The following is a 10,315-nucleotide window of genomic DNA, read 5'->3' on the forward strand; positions in this document are numbered from 1 at the left end:
CTGCCACTGGCCCCTGCTACTGCAGCGTGGTCTTTTTAGTGTAGCACCCTAGTTGCCAGGAGCAGGCTGGGTCCCCATACAATGTTGCAACACCAGCCACCCAGCCCCTGTCCATAGTTAGAGTGGGGAAGCTCCTGGAACCTTCCAGAAGAAAGGCGGACCTGACTTTTCCGGCCTTAGAGAGTGGTCACCTGACCTGGGCATATATAAGCAAGGGAGGGCATCACTGACCTGGGGAACCCACGCAGGAGTTTTAGGCGGGAGGGCCTAGTGAGGAACCTATGCTACTGGGAGTGACAGGATTAAGGTGCTGCCTCTGAAGCTGGGTGAGGTGTCCAAAGCTAGCCCCCTGATCTGGCCCAGTGGTAAGGAACCCCAGGGCCCATCTGCAGTGACTGAGGAGTAATTCTTCAAGCCTTCAACTCATCACCCCCCCCCTTCCACTTCAAGAAACAAGCAACTAAGGGCGCAGAACCATCCAAGCACCAAGAAACCTGCTTCCTGGGACCAGGTACTGGACTGTGCTGCCCTGCGCATCCCCTGCCTACAACTGGGCCTACCTGTCTCCCCCTGACTGAACTGTGGGCCAAACGCTACAATTTGCTCCCATCCTGCCTGCCTTGAGCTAACTCAATGTAATACAAGAAAATTTGCCTATGCCTCCAATTCACATTAATTCAAGCAATGAATGGTTGTAGATAAACCATAAGTTTATTAGTTTATCCTGACCGGAGAACTGGTGGTCCCATGGATTCTAGTCCATGGGAACTGTTTTACAAAAAGAATTGAAAAGTTTGATTAGCAAACTTCGTACTCAAGCCATTTTTCTTTAAAGAAAAGTAAAACCGCATTGGAGTGCGGCATACCTTATAGATGTAAGCCCCATATGGCTTCTGTTTGACAATATCGTTTATGACAGGCGGGTCTGGGCTGCAACAAAAGCGAAACTAGTGTCACCAGATTAATTTCAATTCTTTTTGTAAAACAGTTCCCATGGACTAGAATCACCGCCCTGATGAGAATCCTGTAAATAAAGCAACAGGATTTGAAACGCGTCGGCATTTGACTTGACATTAATGGCTTTTGTCAGTCATATAAAATGGGCTTTTTCTGAGTATCTGATACAAACGAATCCAGTTCATGAGCTAGGAGTTGTTCCTTTGAAAATATTCACTCCCGCTCTTGCACGCTGTTGTATTCATAACTCTAGAACTGTGAATTGTTTACCTGTTTTTTCATTTCACTTCTGATTTATTTATGTCCATGTATGTATCATTCAATGTAATGTTTTTGGTTTTTCAAAAAAAGTCTTTTTCACTGTAAATACGCACATATCATTTCACTGAATTACGTGTGGCTAGAAATGAAGTTGATGGTAATTCTTTGTCTGTTCTTTATAAAGCAAGTTGTTTAAATCACGAATTGATTCAGTGACAAAAAAGTTTTGTCAGGATAAACTAATAAACTTATGGTTTATCTACAACCATTCATTGCTTGAATTAATGTGAATTGGAGGCATAGGCAAATTTTCTTGTATTACGTTAGTGTGGCCCTGCCTACCCTCCCTCCCATTGGGCCCAGCCACCATTGTGGGTTTAATTTTCTGAGCTAACTCAAGGCAGGCAGGATGGGAGCCTGCCTGCTCCCAGGCAGGCTCCCATCGGGGTTAGCTGAGACTGGGTCCTGCTCCCCCGGGGTTAGCTGAGACTGGGTCCTGTTGGCCCCCTTCTGAATGTGCCTCGAATATTTGGAGGCTGGAGGGTCAGACACTTTCCTCATTATGGTAGCAAGGTGGATATCTGACTATGGTTACCCCCAAACTTTTTGCCTGGTGTTTAGCTGGTTTTTGACATAGTTGGCCTGGGATCCTGCTATTCAGGGCCCCAGGCTAATTGCTCTCTCCTTAAAATGGACTCCATGTACCTTGGGTGCATACACAATTGGAACTGGTTCACCTTATAGGCCCTGTAACAGTGTACCATAGGTACCCAGGGCATAGGTGTAGCCAAGGCCTACCTGGGGCTGCAGCATGTATTGTGCCACCTCTGGCCTGGCCTCCATATTTTGACACAACTGGCTGATCACTCAGCTGGGGTAAGTTGGTGTAATCACCTCTTGCTTAGATATAGTATCCCTATATCTAACCTTAACTGGACACATGTTAACCTATAAGCCATTCCTATGGAAGGCCCCTGCAATCCTGGGGGCAGAGTGCATGGTTTCATGTGAGATGGTGCTCTAGCATGAGCTGAGCCTGTCTGCTGCTGTCAGGAACAACTCCCTTAGCTGTTCCGGGATATTGCCATACCATATACTCTTAAGTGCATTATAATCCTCGCGGTTATTTGCTAACTTTGGTTTGGCTTTATCAAAACATGTCGAGTAAGGTGTCATACGATTTGGAATACTATCCCCTCGACAGTTCTGTTGACGGGGATAGCATTCCACCCTTCTAGAGGGACACGACATGTACCTAGCCTTAACCCCGGTTAAAGTTAACCAGAGCCTCAGCATCACAAAATGGATGCTGCCACCACAGACACAAGTCTGACCTCCTGCTGCTGGGAGTCCTTCCAGCGAGGAGGGCTTGGACAAAGGGTTTCCTGCCTTGGGAGGTGCGAGCACCACCCCAGACAGGATTTTGTGTATTGGGTAGGACAGGGCTGAATAGATTGAGACATGCCCGGGGCACACAAGGTGTCCTCGTGCATAAGCCACTCCAAACCGGTCCTGGGACTTTCCAGACCCAGGCCTGGCGAGGAGCTGGACAAAGGAAAGGGGGTGTAACCGCCCCCCTTCCTGGTCCCACCCAGAGGAGGGACCTAGCAGGTGATCCACCCCTCAGATTGGGAATAAGAGTGGGAGCAGTGCCATAGCACCTCGGATCATCCTGAAATCAACTTGCAACTAAGAAGACGACTGGACTTCGACATTCTGCTGCTCAGAAGACTGAAGAGTATCTCCCTTGTGGCCTAGGAGTGGCCACCCTGTGAACACAGGTACCAACCAGCAACTCGACGTGTGCTTTGCCGTCGCCTCCCGCCAGAGCTCAAGCCCAGAGCCTGACAAGACCCAGACTTCTCATAGCCCGATCCACAGTCCCTGCAAAGAAGGGACCCGTGGAGGCACCGAGAGACGTGGGACCGGACCTCTTGGAAGGCCCCCGATAAGCTGACTGCGCAGCAACCGAGGCATCCTCGACGTTGTGCTTTGAGGACTGAGAACCCCTACTACAGAGCAGCCCTTGCACTGAAGATCAGCCCCCCGGCTTCTCCACGATCTGCGTGGGGCCCTTTTGCATTGTGCCACTCGACGCGCCATCCCGGCCACTAGCCACGTGGTCAGCGGCCATCTTCGTGACGAAATCTACAAACTACACTGCGGGTCTGGTTGCTCCAGACTTGCCCTCGCTCCTGTTAAAAGGAGCACCCGCTCTGACCTTGCTTGTCCGAGTGATGAGCCTTTTTCTATTCCTGCATGGCTTGCATTAGCCAAGGCCTGTTTGCTCCAATCAAGTGGCCGACACCGCCAACAGCGAGAAGCCTGTGTGCGACAGCTCGTGATTGATTCCTGGACGTCCTCGACCTCTTCGTGTCCACGTGGCTGCAGAGAGAAGCTACACCTCAATGCCTGTTTGCACCCAACATCACCTGGTTCCATCCTGGTTCCACGGTAGTCACTGGCTAGTGACTTTGAACATTGTCCCCTCTGCTTTCAGGTCTTCACAACTTCAGATCCACCCTTGGATCCACCGGAACTCTTCACATCGAGCCGCCTGCAGCATCTTCAGCTCCAAGCACCATCGACCAGCGTGACGAAACCCGACACTACTTCGACCCTATGCACCCGCGTCCTGTGGGTGAGGTAACTCAGCAACTCCGGTGTTCCCACACTGGTACACACCTCTAGTGTCTGTGTCTTAAGTTTCCCTCCTCTAGGTAACTTGGAAGGTTCCTTTCTAACTAACTTTATAACTTTTACGCACCATAGACATTGCATTGGTGAGTGCGTGCACTTTAAACACTGCACCCGAGTCCCGCGGGCCTTTCCCGACTAAGTCACTGCTAGTCCCGATCAGCTCCAGTGATTCCCAAGGCCCTAGGCCTATTTCCTTTTCGATTGGTATCTCTTTTACCACTTTCTTAGTATATGGTTTAGGTGGTCCCTAGGGCTTATCCATATTGTGCAACTGTTGTGTATTTTAAACTGTCTTGTGTTTAATGCTTGTGCTTCTGTGCTCATAAAGAGTCCAGGGGATATTTGTAGTTAATAAATCTATATATATTTTCAATATATATATGTGTGGTGTCCTTTCATTTGGTATTCAAGGGGGTTGTATATGGTAAAACAGCTTGCTTCACATGCCTTTCAGAGTTTAGCCTAAGACTGCTTTGTCCACGCTACCACTAGGATAGCTGGTCTATAAGGTTGACTTATAACCAATCATCATAAGGGTTGCTTGGCATGGTACAAGATGATCACTAGAACTAGTGAGCATCATATACCAGGCCAACTTCTCACATTGGTGAGCAGCGGATTCGGATTTGAGCTTGCTGTTGTTTTACCATTACAATCTTTGAGATTATCATTTGAAATATCATACAGGTACCTGCTAGGTACATATAAAACAATACTAGTATACTTAAGTTCTACTGAACTTAGTTGTTGTAGAGGATAGGGAGTAGCACACCCTGACTACAACTACTAGATATGTTTAGTAGGTAAACACCAGTGTAGGTAGACTGCAATATATCCACCCACACTAGAGCAATGTCTGGGGGAGAGGGTTCCACTGGGAATGTCTCTCTTGAGAGTGACCCTCCAAAGGCACCATCCGGATTTGCTATATTTTCCTTTAAGGAACTAAGACAGCTTTGTGTCTTAAGGGGTCTGAAGACAGGGCCATCCCCTACTACAGACCACCTTAGAGAGCTCTTAGACCAGTCTGAGGCTCTAAAGACCTCTAAAGCAGACCCCACAGGGAATGCTGAAGGAGGCACTCCCACTGAAGATGACAGTACTGAGACCACTGTCCCCATAATCCAGGTAGATGAGAATGACCAAGTCACTGGAGCTCCTCAGGCAGATGAGGAGTAAGAAGAAGAGGAGACAGAAGGGGAGCAGTGATTCTGATGATGGCAGAAATAGTCAGGTACTAGTCAGCAGGCTTAACCAGACTAACGTAAGTATATTTGGGACTGAAGCAAGGATGACCTTGCCCAGGCACCCAGGTGGACTTAACAAGGAGCATAGGAGGAGGAGGAATCACTCAGGTGACTCCAATACCTCCCAGGCTTCTAGAGGTTCTCATGGTCACTCCAGGAGGGAGATGACTAGCCCTCAGAAAAGGAAACCTGAGGCCAAAATGAGAGAGGCTGAACCTAGGATCCAGAGACAAGAATTAGAAGTTGCCCTGTCCCAAGAGAAACTTGCTAGAGCAAGACAGCCTAGAGAGAGTGGGTTAATTGAACCCACTGGTGGCAGCACTATCCAGAAGGATAAAGACAGGTCTTTTGATACCAGAAACCTGAGTAAGATTGTGCCCCCCTACAAAGCTGGGGATGGTATCCACAAATGGATGACTGTACTTGAGAGAGCCTACAGAGTACAGCAGATCCCTCAGGAGCATTGGGCAGCAATCTTGTGGCTCTCCTTTGAAGGTAGAGGCCGAGACAGACTCCTCACAGTTAGTGATGAGGATTCTAGAAACTACCTGGTCCTGAAGAGTGCTCTGATTGATGGGTTAGGCTTAACCACTGAACAGTACAGGTTAATGTTCAGAGATACCCAGAAGACACAGACTCAGGACTGGTCTGAATTTGTTGAATGTGCCACTAAGGCTCTGGAGGGCTGGTTGCTGGGAAGTAAGGTTACAGACTATACAGGATTGTATAATTTGATGATGAGAGAGCAAATCTTAAATAATTGTCAAAATCAGCTTCTACATCAGCACCTGGTTGACTCTGATCTGACCGCTCCACAAGAATTGGGTAAGAGGGCAGACAAATGGGTCAGAACCAGGATCAGGCCTAGGAACCAGGGTGGTGACCAAAAGAAAGAGACTACCAAGCCTCAAGAGAAGGGTGGGGATAAATCCAAAGAGAAGACTTCCCCCGGGCCCCAAAACTCCAATGGAAAGGGTGGGCCCCAGAACACTTCCTCTACAGAGAAAAAGCCTTACTGCCATGCCTGTATACAGGTTGGACATTATAAATCAGACAGCTGTTGTCCAAAGAATGGTAATAAGGAGAATATACCTCCAAGTAAAGCTCCAACACCTCCTGTCACTGTTAGCAGTGGTCCCCCCGGTGGTGGGAGCACCCCCAAGAATTTGGGTGGGTTTACTTTTGGGGGTCAGGTGGATTCTGGCCTAACCAGGTCCCCTAACTCAGATACTTACAGGAGCCCCTCATCAATGGTTTGAAAGTTGAGGCCTTTAGAGACACAGGGGCTAGCCTCACCATGGTGGCTGAATGTCTAGTCCCCTCAAGGCAACTTTTACCTGAAGCCAAATATCAGGTGACAAACATTGATGGCATAGAAACCAAACATCCCATGGCAGTAGTCAATCTTAGCTGGGGAGGTGTCACTGGCCCCAAGAGAGTGGCAGTGTCAGCAAACTTGCCTGTAGATTGCCTACTTGGTAATGATTTGGAAATCTCAGCCTGGGCTGAGGTTGAACAGTAAACCCATTCTAGAATGGTAAATCTCCATGGAAAGGTTAGTGGGGCTGTAATGGCTACAGCCCCAATCCAAGAAGTCCTTCCTGAAAAGGTTGGGAGGGCTGAGCAAACCTCAGCCCCATCTTTAGCTAACTTCCCTCCTGAAAAGATTAGCAGAGCTGTGATGATAACAGCTCATACCCAAACTGAGTCTCCTCCTGAAAAGGTTGGTGGGGCTGTGATGGCCACAGCCCAAACTCAAACTGATACATGGGTAGTGAAGCCTGAAATGATGGATCACTCCACCCAAACTGAGAGCATGGAGGAGGAAGAGAAATCTCCCCCTCACCAGACATTAGGAAAGGATCAGCCTCCTCAGGGAACTGATCTTATCCCTGATGAAGGAACTGTCTCAGAGGTTGTTAGGCCTGGCCTGACAGAGCCCCTGATGGCAGTGGGCCCTTCTCAGGTGGGACCCAGTCTGGAGCAGGTAACCTGCCCCTCTCTACATTGCCTTACTCAGCCCAGGGCTGCAGAGGACAAGAAGGACAGTGAGCCCCAAAGGGCCCCCTGTCAAATAAAGCACCCCCATCAACAGATTAGGGGCACCGAAACTAGTAGCCCTAGTGAGGTGAAAACTTTAAAAACTCCTGAGGGAGCCCCATTAAACGTAGTTAGGGACCTCCCACAGATGGATTCTGTTGGGCACAGCCAAACCTGGGGCCCCAAGGCACCAAACCTGACCTGTCCATCCAGTAAGCCAAACAAAGGGACCCAGCCTCCAGCTTTAGGTAGCCAGAGGTTGACCCTGAGAGCACAGTGCAACTCAGTCAAAGAAAGAAAGGCACACATGGTGGAGAGTGATTGGAGGAAGTGGAGTCCTACAGAGGAATCTCACTTCAGTACTCCATCCCAACACCAGCCTTTAACTTTGCAAAGACACACCACAGGTAGAGATTCCCTATGGTGGAGACCCTCAGATACCCTTAGGGTGAGGGATTGCTTAGTGGACCATGAGACAGGGGGTTACCAAGCCAGAGCTGGTACTTCCTTATAAGGCCACTTAGGCAATATAGGCTTACCTGGTCAAGGATAGCCTTATCTCCTTTTGTTTGGGGGAGGAGGGGGGTTGTGTAGGAAGGTGGATATCTGACTATGGTTACCCCCAAACATTTTGCCTGGTGTTTAGCTGGTTTTTGACATAGTTGGCCTGGGATCCTGCTATTCAGGGCCCCAGGCTTATTGCTCTCTCCTTAAAATGGACTCCATGTACCTTAGGTGCATACACAATTGGAACTGGTTCACCTTATAGGCCATGTAACAGTGTACCATAGGTACCCAGGGCATAGGTGTAGCTAAGGCCTACCAGGGCCTGCAGCATGTATTGTGCCACCTCTGGCCTGGCCTCCATATTTTGACACAACTGGCTGATCACTCAGCTGGGCTAAGTTGGTGTAATCACCTCTTGCTTAGATATAGTATCCCTATATCTAACCTTAACTGGACACATGTTAACCTATAAGCCATTCCTATGGAAGGCCCCTGCAATCCTGGGGGCAGAGTGCATGGTTTCATGTGAGATTGTGCTCTAGCATGAGCTGAGCCTGTCTGCAGCTGTCGGGAACAACTCCCTTAGCTTTTCCGGGATATTGCCATACCATATACTCTTAAGTGCATTATAATCCTCGCAGTTATTTGCTAACTTTGGTTTGGCTTTATCAAAACATGTCGAGTAAGGTGTCATACGATTTGGAATACTATCCCCTCGACAGTTCTGTCGACGGGGATAGCATTCCACCCTTCTAGAGGGACACGACATGTACCTAGCCTTAACCCCGGTTAAAGTTAACCAGAGCCTCAGCATCACAAAATGGATGCTGCCACCACAGACACAAGTCTGACCTCCTGCTGCTGGGAGTCCTTCCAGCGAGGAGGGCTTGGACAAAGGGTTTCCTGCCTTGGGAGGTGCGAGCACCACCCCAGACAGGATTTTGTGTATTGGGTAGGACAGGGCTGAATAGATTGAGACATGCCCGGGGCACACAAGGTGTCCTCGTGCATAAACCATTCCAAACCGGTCCTGGGACTTTCCAGACCCAGGCCTGGCGAGGAGCTGGACAAAGGAAAGGGGGTGTAACCACCTCCCTTCCTGGTCCCACCCAGAGGAGGGACCTAGCAGGTGATCCACCCCTCAGATTGGGAATAAGAGTGGGAGCAGTGCCATAGCACCTCGGATCATCCTGAAATCAACTTGCAACTAAGAAGACGACTGGACTTCGACATTCTGCTGCTCAGAAGACTGAAGAGTATCTCCCTTGTGGCCTAGGAGTGGCCACCCTGTGAACACAGGTACCAACCAGCAACTCGACGTGTGCTTTGCCGCCACCTCCCGCCGGAGCCCGAGTCCAGAGCCTGACAAGACCCAGACTTCTCACAGCCCGATCCACAGTCCCTGCAAAGAAGGGACCTGTGGAGGCACCGAGAGTTGTGGGACCAGACCTCTTGGAAGACCCCCAATAAGCTGACTGCGCAGCATCCGAGGCATCCTCGACGTTGTGCTTTGGGGACTGAGAACCCCTACTAGCGAGCAGCCCTTGCACCGAAGATCTGCCCCCCAGCTTCTCCACGATCTGCGTGGGGCCCTTTTGCATTGTGCCACTCGACGCGCCATCCCGGCCACTAGCCACGTGGTCAGCGGCCATCTTGGTGACGAAATCTACAAACTACACTGCGAGTCTGGTTGCTCCAGACTTGCCCTCGCTCCTGTAAAAAGGAGCACCCGCTCTGACCTTCCTGGTCCGAGTGATAAGCCTTTTTCTATTCCTGCATGGCTTGCATTAGCCAAGGCCTGTTTGCTCCAATCAAGTGGCCGACACCGCCAACAGCGAGAAGCCTGTGTGCGACAGCTCGTGATCAACACCTGGACGTCCTCGACCTCTTCATGTCCACGTGGCTGCAGAGAGAATCTACACCTCAACGCCTGTTTGCACCCGACATCACCTGGTTCCATCCTGGTTCCACGGTAGTCACTGGCTAGTGACTTTGAACATTGTCCGCTCTGCTTTCAGGTCTTCACAACTTCAGATCCACCGGAACTCTTCACATCGAGCGGCCTGCAGCATCTTCAGCTCCAAGCACCATCGACCAGCGTGACGAAACCCGACACTACTTCGACCCTATGCACCCGCGTCCTGTGGGTGAGGTAACTCAGCAACTCCGGTGTTCCCACACTGGTACACACCTCTAGTGTCTGTGTCTTAAGTTTCACTCCTCTAGGTCACTCGGAAGGTTCCTTTCTAACTAACTTTATAACTTTTACGCACCATAGACATTGCATTGGTGAGTGCGTGCACTTTAAACACTGCACCCGAGTCCTGCGGGCCTTTCCCGACTAAGTCACTGCTAGTCCCGATCAGCTCCAGTGATTCCCAAGGCCCTAGGCCTATTTCCTTTTCGATTGGTATCTCTTATACCACTTTCTTAGTATATGGTTTAGGTGGCCCCAAGGGTTCATCCATATTGTGCAACTTTTGTGTATTTTAAACTGTCTTGTGTTTAACGCTTGTGCTTCTGTGCTCATAAAGAGTCCAGGGGATATTTGTAGTTAATAAATCTATATATATTTTCAATATATATCTGTGTGGTGTCCTTTC

Source organism: Lissotriton helveticus (genome assembly GCF_964261635.1).
Source record: "Lissotriton helveticus chromosome 1_1 unlocalized genomic scaffold, aLisHel1.1 SUPER_1_unloc_3, whole genome shotgun sequence".
NCBI classification, from domain to species: domain Eukaryota; kingdom Metazoa; phylum Chordata; class Amphibia; order Caudata; family Salamandridae; genus Lissotriton; species Lissotriton helveticus.